The following is a 10,503-nucleotide window of genomic DNA, read 5'->3' on the forward strand; positions in this document are numbered from 1 at the left end:
TCCTGCTACCTTTCCTGCTGGGCTCGTGGACCATGAAGAGCAGCAGTCACACCACCTCACCCAGTCATCTCTGCCAGGCGGCTTGAGAATCCAGGCACCAGGATTATTGGTTCTCTATGGAAAGAGAACTGTGGCTCCCTGATAGAAAGCCATGACCAAGAACTAGTCAAAATGCAATTTAAACACACTTAAGAAGTGCCCAAGTTCACTTCTTACTGCATCTACAATGTAACATAGCCTCAGCAAACCAGAGAGTCTGGCCCATCCAAGCCTGCTGAATTGGTACCTAAGCAATTATGTTATTTATTTTTATCTTCCTACTGTCAGTCACTTTCTCATATTGACTCAAATACTGTTGAGTTTCCCAGAGGGGAGACCATGTCTGTTCCTCTGTAAAGCACTCAGCACAGAGAGTTTTTCCACAGCCCAGAATCCTTTAGTCTCATGCAGCTGCAGATGTCCCATCTGGACAGGAATTTCACCTCCTCCTTCAGACACAGGAAAGAAAACATTTCTGATTCAAAGCTGTCTGGCACAATGAGACACATTTGTGATGGAAACACAATCCTTTCACAATAAAGTTCACTATCCAAATTAGTATATTTTAGAACTATTATTTCACTAAGCCAACACCCCAAATTCAAAATCACCAAAGTTCATGGTGGCACAGATGTGGCCCATCACTCGTGCAGCAGCAGCTCTAAGCATCAAGGAATGCACGGGATGCTCAAGCTATGAATGTGCTTAAGAGTTATGTTTTTTACTGTAGTCCCCAGCAGCAAACTCCTTTGGATCTGATGCAGTTGTAAGTAAACTCTCCTTCAACCACGTGCTCTGAAATGCAGATGCATTTTGGGGTGTTCATATTTAAGATTAGTTCTTATTCTAAATGAGCCTGGGAGTGTTTGTTTCTGATAGAGGATGCAACTCTTCACACATTCTTGTGTCCTGGAGCTTCCCAGCCTGTGGAATAATTGCAATGATTGCTAGAAATGACCCAGACTGCATTTGTACTTTTTAAGTACAGGTGCAGCACTTGGAGCCAGTGGAATGTGGCCAGTGTACCACGACTCCCTTAGATGTGGCACTATCAGGGGTGCTCAGTGTGCCAATTCCAAGAGAAATCACATGGAGTGTGGAGCAGAGTGGAGATGCCCTGGCTGTGCCCTGTGGCAGCAATACCAACCAACTGCACTTTTGATACTCTGGGCCAACAACCTGCCACCCTTTGCTGTTCCCCGAGTGTACATTTGCTCATTATAATCCCATTTTAATATAAAAACCACACCTCCATCCCTGAACTTACTCACCTTCAAGGTGAGCCCACCCCTCATGGAGGCTGGGCACTGAATTTTTTGTAGCCTTTACCTTTAAGCATGAAGGGAGAGAACCTTGCATCAGGAACAATAAAGATGCTTGACAAGAGTCACTCAAGCTCTACCTGTCAGGTAAAACAGTATAAAAATAGTAAGCAGAGGGATGGATGGTAGGGAAGACACCACTGCAGGGACATCCCTGACCTTGGGATCAGTCAAAGGGCTGAGCCTCTCTACTCCCATTGGGATGCCCTTGGGTAAGATTCAAGCACTAGGGTAACCCTTTTCCCTTTTACCTCTGTAGAGTCTTTTTAATAGTATAAATCTCTACATCTGCAGCTTCCGGCCATGTTCCTCACGCTCTCCCCAGGGAAATACTTGGAGCCTAGGTATTTTACACATGCTTCTTTTGCAGACAGGAATCTATCACCAGCAATCCAAAAGAAGTTGCATACTGCTGCTTTAATAAATCACACTGTTCATTAATCTCGTGGTAAGAAACCTCATTTCAGTGTGACCAAATTCCAGTGCATGTCTGAGGTAATTTCGTTACCCCTTGGGGTGTCAGTAGTGCATCCAGAGCCTTGTTTTCCAGCCTCCTAAAGGTGAATTGGCTGTCACTCTGAACCTAAACCCAGCTCCCCCCAGCTCCTCTGATATCTGAGGGTCAGCTGGATTGCAAGGGGGGTTATTTTCTGACAGATTTCTTTACTCACTTTAATGCAAACACAGTCTCTCTCAGCAACTTTTCCTAAAGCCCTTTAACTTTTTATTGTATAGAAGGGTCCTGAAAGTGTTGGGTACAACGTATTCCCAATGCCCTTAATGTTCCTCTTGGAACAGCCTTGCTATCCTATTCAACTCTCCTGACTTATACCTGCACTCAGAAGTAATTAAATTTAGGTTGAAATATATATATGTCCATGTGTTTACATGGACTCTACACACATAGGTGTACACAGATATTTCTGTAACAAAAAGACCTCCCAAAGCCTTTGACACACATCTATTAAAAATGTGCAGCGAGCTTTTTGAACTCAGATGAACACATCTCACTCCATGCACCCCTGAACATGTCTGGATCTTTAACTCTGTAGATGGATCTCTATGGCACCAGGAAATACACTGGACACTTGACACAGCCAGGAGTCTTCAAGCCAACGCACCCCTGATTCTGCTCCCCACACCTCTGAGAAAGGATGAAATGCCCTGGCATGGTCCTTCTCCGGGAAACTGAAACCTGAAACCAGAAGCACATGTGACAACCCTGCCATTACCTCAGCCCACCAAGATGGTACCAGTGCCTTGCCTCTGGTATCTGTCAGTGTCAGAGGTGTTAACATCCAATTAAAAGAAAAAAACAAGCTCTTCAAGCAAGGGAAAAACTGATGGTTCCTTTCGGTTGTCCTGGGAGACTTTTGTTCTTGGAAGAGAGTTAGGGTTTTTTTGTCAGCTACAAAACAAATAAAATTAGTGTGAGGTGTGTTTCCATAAAGTTTAAAATGAGGGCTTCTTTTAATGTGTAGCTATTCTTCTGCAGTACAAGGGACATTATACACATATTGCTGATGTATGAGGAGAGGGGAAATCAAACTGTCTAGCACTACAGAAGTATCTTGGTCAACACCTGAAACCTCCCTAAGTTTCAGAAACACCATTTGCCTTTCTCCTTTGTTATTCTGTTCATCCTACCTGCCCAGTGGCACGTTCCTTTATGTCCATGGTGAGCTGCTATGTGAGTTAAAAGGGCTGAATGCAGTGAATGGCACCAGACATTACCCTCTGCACAGCAGTATTTAGGATCCCCCTGCCACTGTGGGGATTAGGTTACTGGTGAGTGAAAAGGCCTTCATGGTCAAAAATACCATTGGGAGAGTCCCCTTTCCCAACTTTCCATAATAAGCAGCAGTGAAAGAAAATCTGCCATGCATACCCACTGAAGTAGCTGCTCTCTTCACTCACACAGGTTTGGGGTGTCCCTGCCTCAGCAAGCTGCAGTTCCTTCCCTCTTTACCCAGGAGGGACTGAGAGATGCTCTGTGTCCTAGTTTAGACCTCCCTGGCAACAAAGAACCAGGCAGCAGCTCCCACACTCCTTCCCCCACTGTAAGATGGGAGGAGAAAATACAAATAAAAGCTTGTGAATCAAGACAAGGACAGGAAGAGTTTCAACACACTAATTGTGTTTTCAAGCAAAACAGACTTGTCTTGAGGAAAAAAATCAGTTTAATTTGTCACCAATAAAATCAGAGCAGGACAAAACAAAAAAAAAACCAAAAAACACCTTTCCCTCCCTCTCCCTCCTCCCCAGGCCCAAATTTCTTTGCTCCTGATTTATCTAACTCCTCCCTCTCCGCACCACAGGGGGACAGGTAGTGGGGTTTACAGTAAATTCATCACATGTTGTTTCCTGCTGCTCCTTCCTCCCCAGTGGGAGGACTCTTTACAGCTGTTACGATCCGAGTTATTATTTATATTTTGCTTGCGAGGAAAATTCAGCCACTACTCATAGACGACGCGTGAATTTACGAAAATAACCAGGCTTTATGATTTTAATAAGTTAAAAGGATTTATTTAGGATTTATACAATTAGTTACTTTGGAGAGAAGAGTCATTAAGAAGAGAAAAGAAGGAGAAAGTAATCAAGATGTTATCACCGTCCGCCGGCCCTGGCCTCTGGCTGTAGTCGGGTGCGTAGGGTCTGTCGCTCCTGCCGCTTCTGTCCCGTAGCTGAAACCAAAGTGCCGAGAGAGGGGGGGGGGGGAAGAAGAGCTGCGCACTTCTCCTTTTTCTCTTGGAGTTTTATACAGCAGAAGGGGTTCTGTCTTTTCAAAAATCACTGGCACACAGACTTGCTAAAAATAACACAGATTCTGCCATCTCAAGAACTTCTCTTTTAATTATTATTATCTTTCAGTCCTTGGTACCCTGTTCAATTTATTACCTTTGTCTGGGCCATGTACCAGGAGGCGACTGGATAAGCAGTCTTATCTTTAGGAGCTTGTCAAGCATGATATAAAACAGAAGCTAGTTAAGTTTGGGGAAAAAATCTGTTAATTGAGGATGTTTGGTATATCTTAAAAAGAGCAGAAAAAATACTGATTCGAGAGACATATTTTGTATTTTCAAAGTGTTTACATCAACAGCTTTCCCCTGCTCCAATGTGAGGTCCCTCTATGCTGCCAGGAGGGACACCTGGACATACCTGTGATGGAGGTCACCTCATCCATTTGGCCATCTCCTCCACAACCATTCCCAGTGCTGCTCTCCTTGTCCTTCCTGCAGGCACTCAGCAATTTATTGATCATATCCTGGAAACACTTCAAAGCCCACCAGTCTGCTGGGCTGGGCAGCCTCAAACTGCTCTTTGGGATATCATAGAATTGGCTGGGTTGGAAGGGACCTCAGAGTTCATCAAGTCCAACCGTTGATCCACTCCCGCTGCAGTTACCAGACCATGGCACTGAGTGCCACATCCACTCTCTTTTTAAAAATCTCCAGGGATGGAGAATCCACCACTTCCCTGGGCAGCCCATTCCAATGCTTGATCACCCTCTCTGTAAAGAAATATCGTTGTTCCAGAGCTAGGCATTGTGAGCAGTTAGAGAAGTGGTCCCTAAGAAGAGCTTTGTGCTACACCCAGGTCACTCCTGTCTCCAATATCACCTCAGACCCAGTCTCCTATCAGCAGAGTAAACTCCCTGACCTGCATACCTCCTGCTGAAAGTTGTGCCTCAGGGGTTGCCTACCAGTGGTAGGTATATCAAGCATGGCCTGAGAGGCATATCTGAAATATCATGTTCCCCAGGGAACATGGGTCTTTCAGCATCTGAATAATGGCAGCAAGGAGGACACAGCTGCTGACACGCACAGCCCTGCACAAATGCAGGCATTTTCCAAGGATACTCGTGCCCCTCAGCACACATGAGTATGTGTTGCCCTCACCTCCGTGGCATTGGTCATGAACATTCTGCCCAAGCTGCACACCAGATGCCTTTTGTAAATGCTGTGTTCCTTGTACAAAGATTTATCCATATATTGCTGACTGATTGCTCTCAAAGGACTGAGATGTTCAGGGAGATACTCAGTGTGTTCCTACCCCGAGCTTACTCCGTGTGCTGGTGGCTGGCTCCTTGCAGCAGCACAGGGTTCAGTCTATTTAGGCTTCAAACCCTCAAACGAAAACAGCTCAAGCTGACCTCTGTGCCACAACATTTTACTGGTCTGATGCTGCCAATCTAGAAGTGGTTTTGATGGGATTACCTGCAACAAAGGCACTACAGACTCAGGCTGTTTTCAGAGCTGCTGCTCTTTCCCTTCTGATTTGATGGGGTGTTTTGATGGGGATTTCTGCAGTCCAGGGAATACCTGGAGAAGAATTTTCTGAAGGGAGCAGCTGACCTGCAAGGGATCTAGTCACTCTTAAAGATGTCATGTGAGATTTTTTCACAGGATGCCAGGGAGGTCACTGAAATCAGCAAGATCACAGGTTTTCCAGAAATGGATTCCCAGTCGCCCTACCTGTAGCTATTAACACAAGCATTACTTCACAGTGAATGAACTCTGCCCACTCCACTTGCAGAGACGTGGCACAAGGCTCCTGCAATATGTAATACTATGAAAGCTCTCAAAATAGGGCTTTAGCAAGACTTAAATGCTGAGTTTGTGCTAGACCTTCCATTGGGAAGTATTGAACATTATGAGACAGTATTCAGTATTTTAAAGACAAGCCCTGGGACTGGGACTTGGCACATAAGTGCTTTGTCATATGAGCATTACAGTAAATATGCAGTAACCTGCATGGAGTGTGCAAATAGAAATTTATTTTTCTTTTATTAGAAACGTGCTCCCCTTGAAATTTATTTCAATAGAAGATAGGGGGTTGGTTGCACACATCCTAGGCAGAGAGGGGAGAGGACAAACATCAGATGTTAATGATATTCTTCAATATATGAACCAATTTATTAGGAGTAAGAGATCTGAAGATTTACAGATTAACTAAAGTGTTTGTATTGGTACAGCCTCCTTCTTCCCCTGTTTTGGGCAGCACAATGACTGCTGCCATAATGTAGTCTTTGAAAGTTATAGACAGCTACCCCAGAGAATGTCACAGAACACGGCACTGGCAGGGACAGGACCAAATGACACAGCTGCCTTCTCATTTCTCATTTCTGTGTCTCAAGTCTCTCATTTCTATGGTCATGGATTTTAAGAATTTTAACACATTGATGTAAAATCATTATTCTCCTCCAACTCCTATCTGACAAATGACCTGACTGACCTCACCAGTCACCTGAACTGACCTCCCTCTGTGCTGAGACAAGTTCACACCTGACTTGTGGTTTAGACAGGGTAAAGACCACTTGAGGGCCTATAATCACAGCCCAGCATTTAGACATGGCCAAGAGCTCAAAGCAAACCACACATCCAAGAGGATGAGAAGTGAACAAACACAGCTGGCCACCTGAGACTGATCTGCCCACAGTACAACAGTGGGCTAAATGTGATGTTGATCCAAACTGAGGCCTGATAGACCTCCCTGAATCTGGAAGTGACTCGTTTCCTCAGGGGTCAAAATTCTAAACTCACAAACCCTGTAGTCATTCCCTTTGAAAAGCAAAAGAAAACAAAACAAAAAAGCCATCCCACACAAGAAAACAAAACTCCCCAAAAACCACAGGGAGCAAATATGCCCTTTATTTACAGTGTATAAAAATGCTGTTTTCTCTCCTTCCAGCTAAAACAGAAAACAAATAGCACCGAAAATTCCACCCTGCAGATGATTTTTCCTTAGGTCCCCTTTTCAGCACCCCTTTTGTTTGCTCTGCCCCTGTCCCTCAAGCTATAAATCACAAGGCCATAACCTCACGTGCACGGTGGAGGCTGCCATAGGTGTGGTGCTGTTTGCCAAACCTGCCTCCCTCTGACCTGCCACTTGGCTCCCGGGATGGTGTCCCCAGTGTCATTGCTCAGACACCTGCAGTCTGATTTGCTGCCATTGGCAAAGACTGATGAATTCCCTGTGGAAATGAGTCCTCCAACTTCTGAGTGTAATGTTACTATCTTTACTGTTTTCCCAGAAGGCTGAAGTGCAATGAGAGGCTTTTTTTTTTTTTTAATGATTGTCTTTCAGCTAATGAGATTTATTGCAGAACAGACATGTGAGAGGTTTGTGATCTTAAATCCAATCTCCAAAGTAAACAATCAGGCTCCCTTTGCTGAAATAGCCAGGTGATCAAAGCCAGGCTGTGTGTCCCAAAGTTCAAAGGTTAAAACTGGGATGACCAGTCTCACATAAACAAAAGTCCTGTGAAGCTACAGAATTTTTTAAGTACACACTTTGGATGAAGTCCTGTGCTTCGTTTTCCTTCTAAACTTGTTAATGTCAAATAATCTACTGATTGGCAAGTGCTGAGGAAAAGGAGTGACAAACATGTCTGGGGGATAAAAGCTGTCACGTAGACTCTGGTAATTTGTTGCTCCTGCAGGATCTCAGGAAGGATTTTTCCACTTGGCAATAAATGAGTCCATGTAGAAGGCAGGCAGATTTTGTGGCATGCATCCATAAATTCAAGTGGAGGTCAGAATACCCGACATGGTTAATGTCACATAGCAAGAAGCTTAGAGAATAAATAGGTCAGAACACATTTAATGTCATATCAGAGAAGCTTTTGTAAGGCTCAGGTTTATTTAAATTCTGGATTTAAAATGAACCACGCGTATAATGTGAGTGTTACTACCCACAACAAGCCCAAATCTTCCTTCCCAGTCTATCAAAACCTCTGCAATGGCTCTAAGAGCCATTTCTGTACAGTCTACTAACAGCCTTGAGTAATAAATTTAATCTGAGTCCCATCTGACTGACCTCACCATGAGGAAAAAACCCAGCATAGTCAGAGCAGGTCTTTCACAGCCTTATTCAAAGAACGTTCTTAGTGTGGTCACCATACAATATTTAATCTTCTATGCATGTCTTTGCTAAATTTTGCAACCAGAACTACAGAAAAAGAAAAAAGAAAGAAAGAAAAGAAAAAAGAAAAAATGAGAAAGGAAAAAGAATAATGAAAAAAGAAAAAAGGAAAAAGAGAAAAAGGAAAAAAAGCAAAAATAAAAAAAAGGAAAAAGAAAAAGGGAAAAAACCTGTTAGCTGAGATGATTTGGTGCTCCAGTGCAGATCAGCTCTGCCCCAGAGAAGCTGCACTCAGCCACTCCACTCAGTAAAGGTGTTTCTGATAACACAGAACTAGAATAGAAGCATAGAATTTTCAGGGCTGGAAGGGACATTTAAGATCACTTAGTTCCAACCCCCCTGCCATGGGCAGGGACACCTCCCACTAGATCATGTTGCTCAGAGCCCTGTCCCACCTGGCCTCAAAAACTTCCAGGGATGGGGCTTCCACCACCTCTCTGGGCAACCTGTTGGTGAAGAACCTCATGGTGAAGAACTTCTTCCTAACTTCCAATCTAAATCTCCCCTCCTCTAGTTTGTATCCATTCCCCTTGGTCCTATCACTACCTGACATCCTAAATAATCCCTCACCAGCTTTCCTGTAGGTCCCTTCAGATACTGGAAGGCCACAATAAGGTATCCTTGGAGCCTTCTCCTCTCCAGACTGAACAACCCCAACTCTCTGTCTGTATTCATAGGAGAGGTGCTCCAGCCCTCTGATCATCCTCATGGCCCTTCTCTGGACACACTCCAGCACATCCATGTCTTGTAATAACCTGTGCACACAGCACGTGTATGTGTTGCTTTGTGCACAGCACATCCAAGTTTCTATTTCAGAGTGGGAGTTTAACTTTGTAAAGAAATAGCCTAAAAACAAAAAACCATTTTGATGGTCTTTTATCACAAAGTTAAAAAAAAGACCTGTGTCATCCCCGTGTGCCTTCAGCCTTCTGTTCTTTTGCACTGAAATATAGGAAAAAAAAACCCCAATAATTATTTTATATTTCTATAATTATTTTTACAGATTTTTCAAACCAAATTGTTTCAACACAAGATTAGTGGGAAAGGTCATCTCCGGTGTCCCTGTTGCGTATAAAACTAAGTCTCTGGCATGAAAAGCTGTATTTATAATCCAAGGAAAAGAACAGGAATTGTCTGATGTGCTGCTGAAAGTTAACAGGTCCCAAGTTTAGATCAGGGATAATGCCATTCTTTGATAAAGAGCCACAGTTTCTTCATACCCAGCTGTCTTTGGCATATCAAACCTGTCAGAAGTGCTTACTTCAGTGTATAGGTTATTATAACAAAATATAAATATTCTCACTGGGATGTGTCAAATCACATACCTTTCATTATAATTTTCACATGTGATGATAAATTTAGTTTATTATGCACCATCTATTGTTTCTAGACTAAACGTCTATTTTGAGGAGTGATGTAACTTCAAAGTTATAAAAGGATACCATTCATCTCAGAAACCATGTTTTCACACAGAATCACAGAATGTTGGGGGCTGGAAGGGACGTCAAGAGATCAAATTCAAGCCCTCTGCCAAGGCAGGATCACCTAAAGCAGGTCACCAGGTAAAGTGAAATACTGATGATCACTGTACCTCAAGACTTTGAGGGACTTTCAGCAGGCTTGAGAAGTGGGCCCATGTCTAACTCATGAAGTTCAACAATGCCACATGCAAGGTCCAGCACACGAGTAAGGGCAATCCCAGGAACAGATACATGGTAGAGGTGTTGGAATGAGTCCAGAGGAGAGACACAAAGATGATCAGAGGTCTGGAGCACCTCTCCTATGGAGACAGGCTGAGAGAGTTGAGGTTGTTCAGCCTGGAGAAGAGAAGGCTCCAAGAAGACGTTATAGTGGCATTCTAGTAGCAGAGGATGGACCTACAAGACACAGAGATGGATTTTTTTATAAAGGCATGACCAGGGGGAAGAGCTTTAAGCTGAAAGAGTAGATTTGGATTGGGTATGGGGAAGAAATTCTTTGCTGTGAGGGTGGTGAGGCACTGGAACAGGATACTCAGGAAGTTGTGGCTTCCTGAGGCTTCCCCCCTCCCTCGAAATGTTCAAGTTCAGACTGTGTGGAGCTTTGAGCAGCCTGGTCTGGTGGAAGGTGTCCCTGCTCATGGTAGGGGGGTTGGAGCTTAATGACCTTGAAAGTCCCTTCCAAACCTAAATTTTATAGTACTATGTGCTTATATAAAAATTACTCTCTCAAGAAGGTG

Source organism: Heliangelus exortis, chromosome 1 (assembly GCF_036169615.1).
Source record: "Heliangelus exortis chromosome 1, bHelExo1.hap1, whole genome shotgun sequence".
In the NCBI taxonomy this organism is placed as follows: Eukaryota; Metazoa; Chordata; class Aves; order Apodiformes; family Trochilidae; genus Heliangelus; species Heliangelus exortis.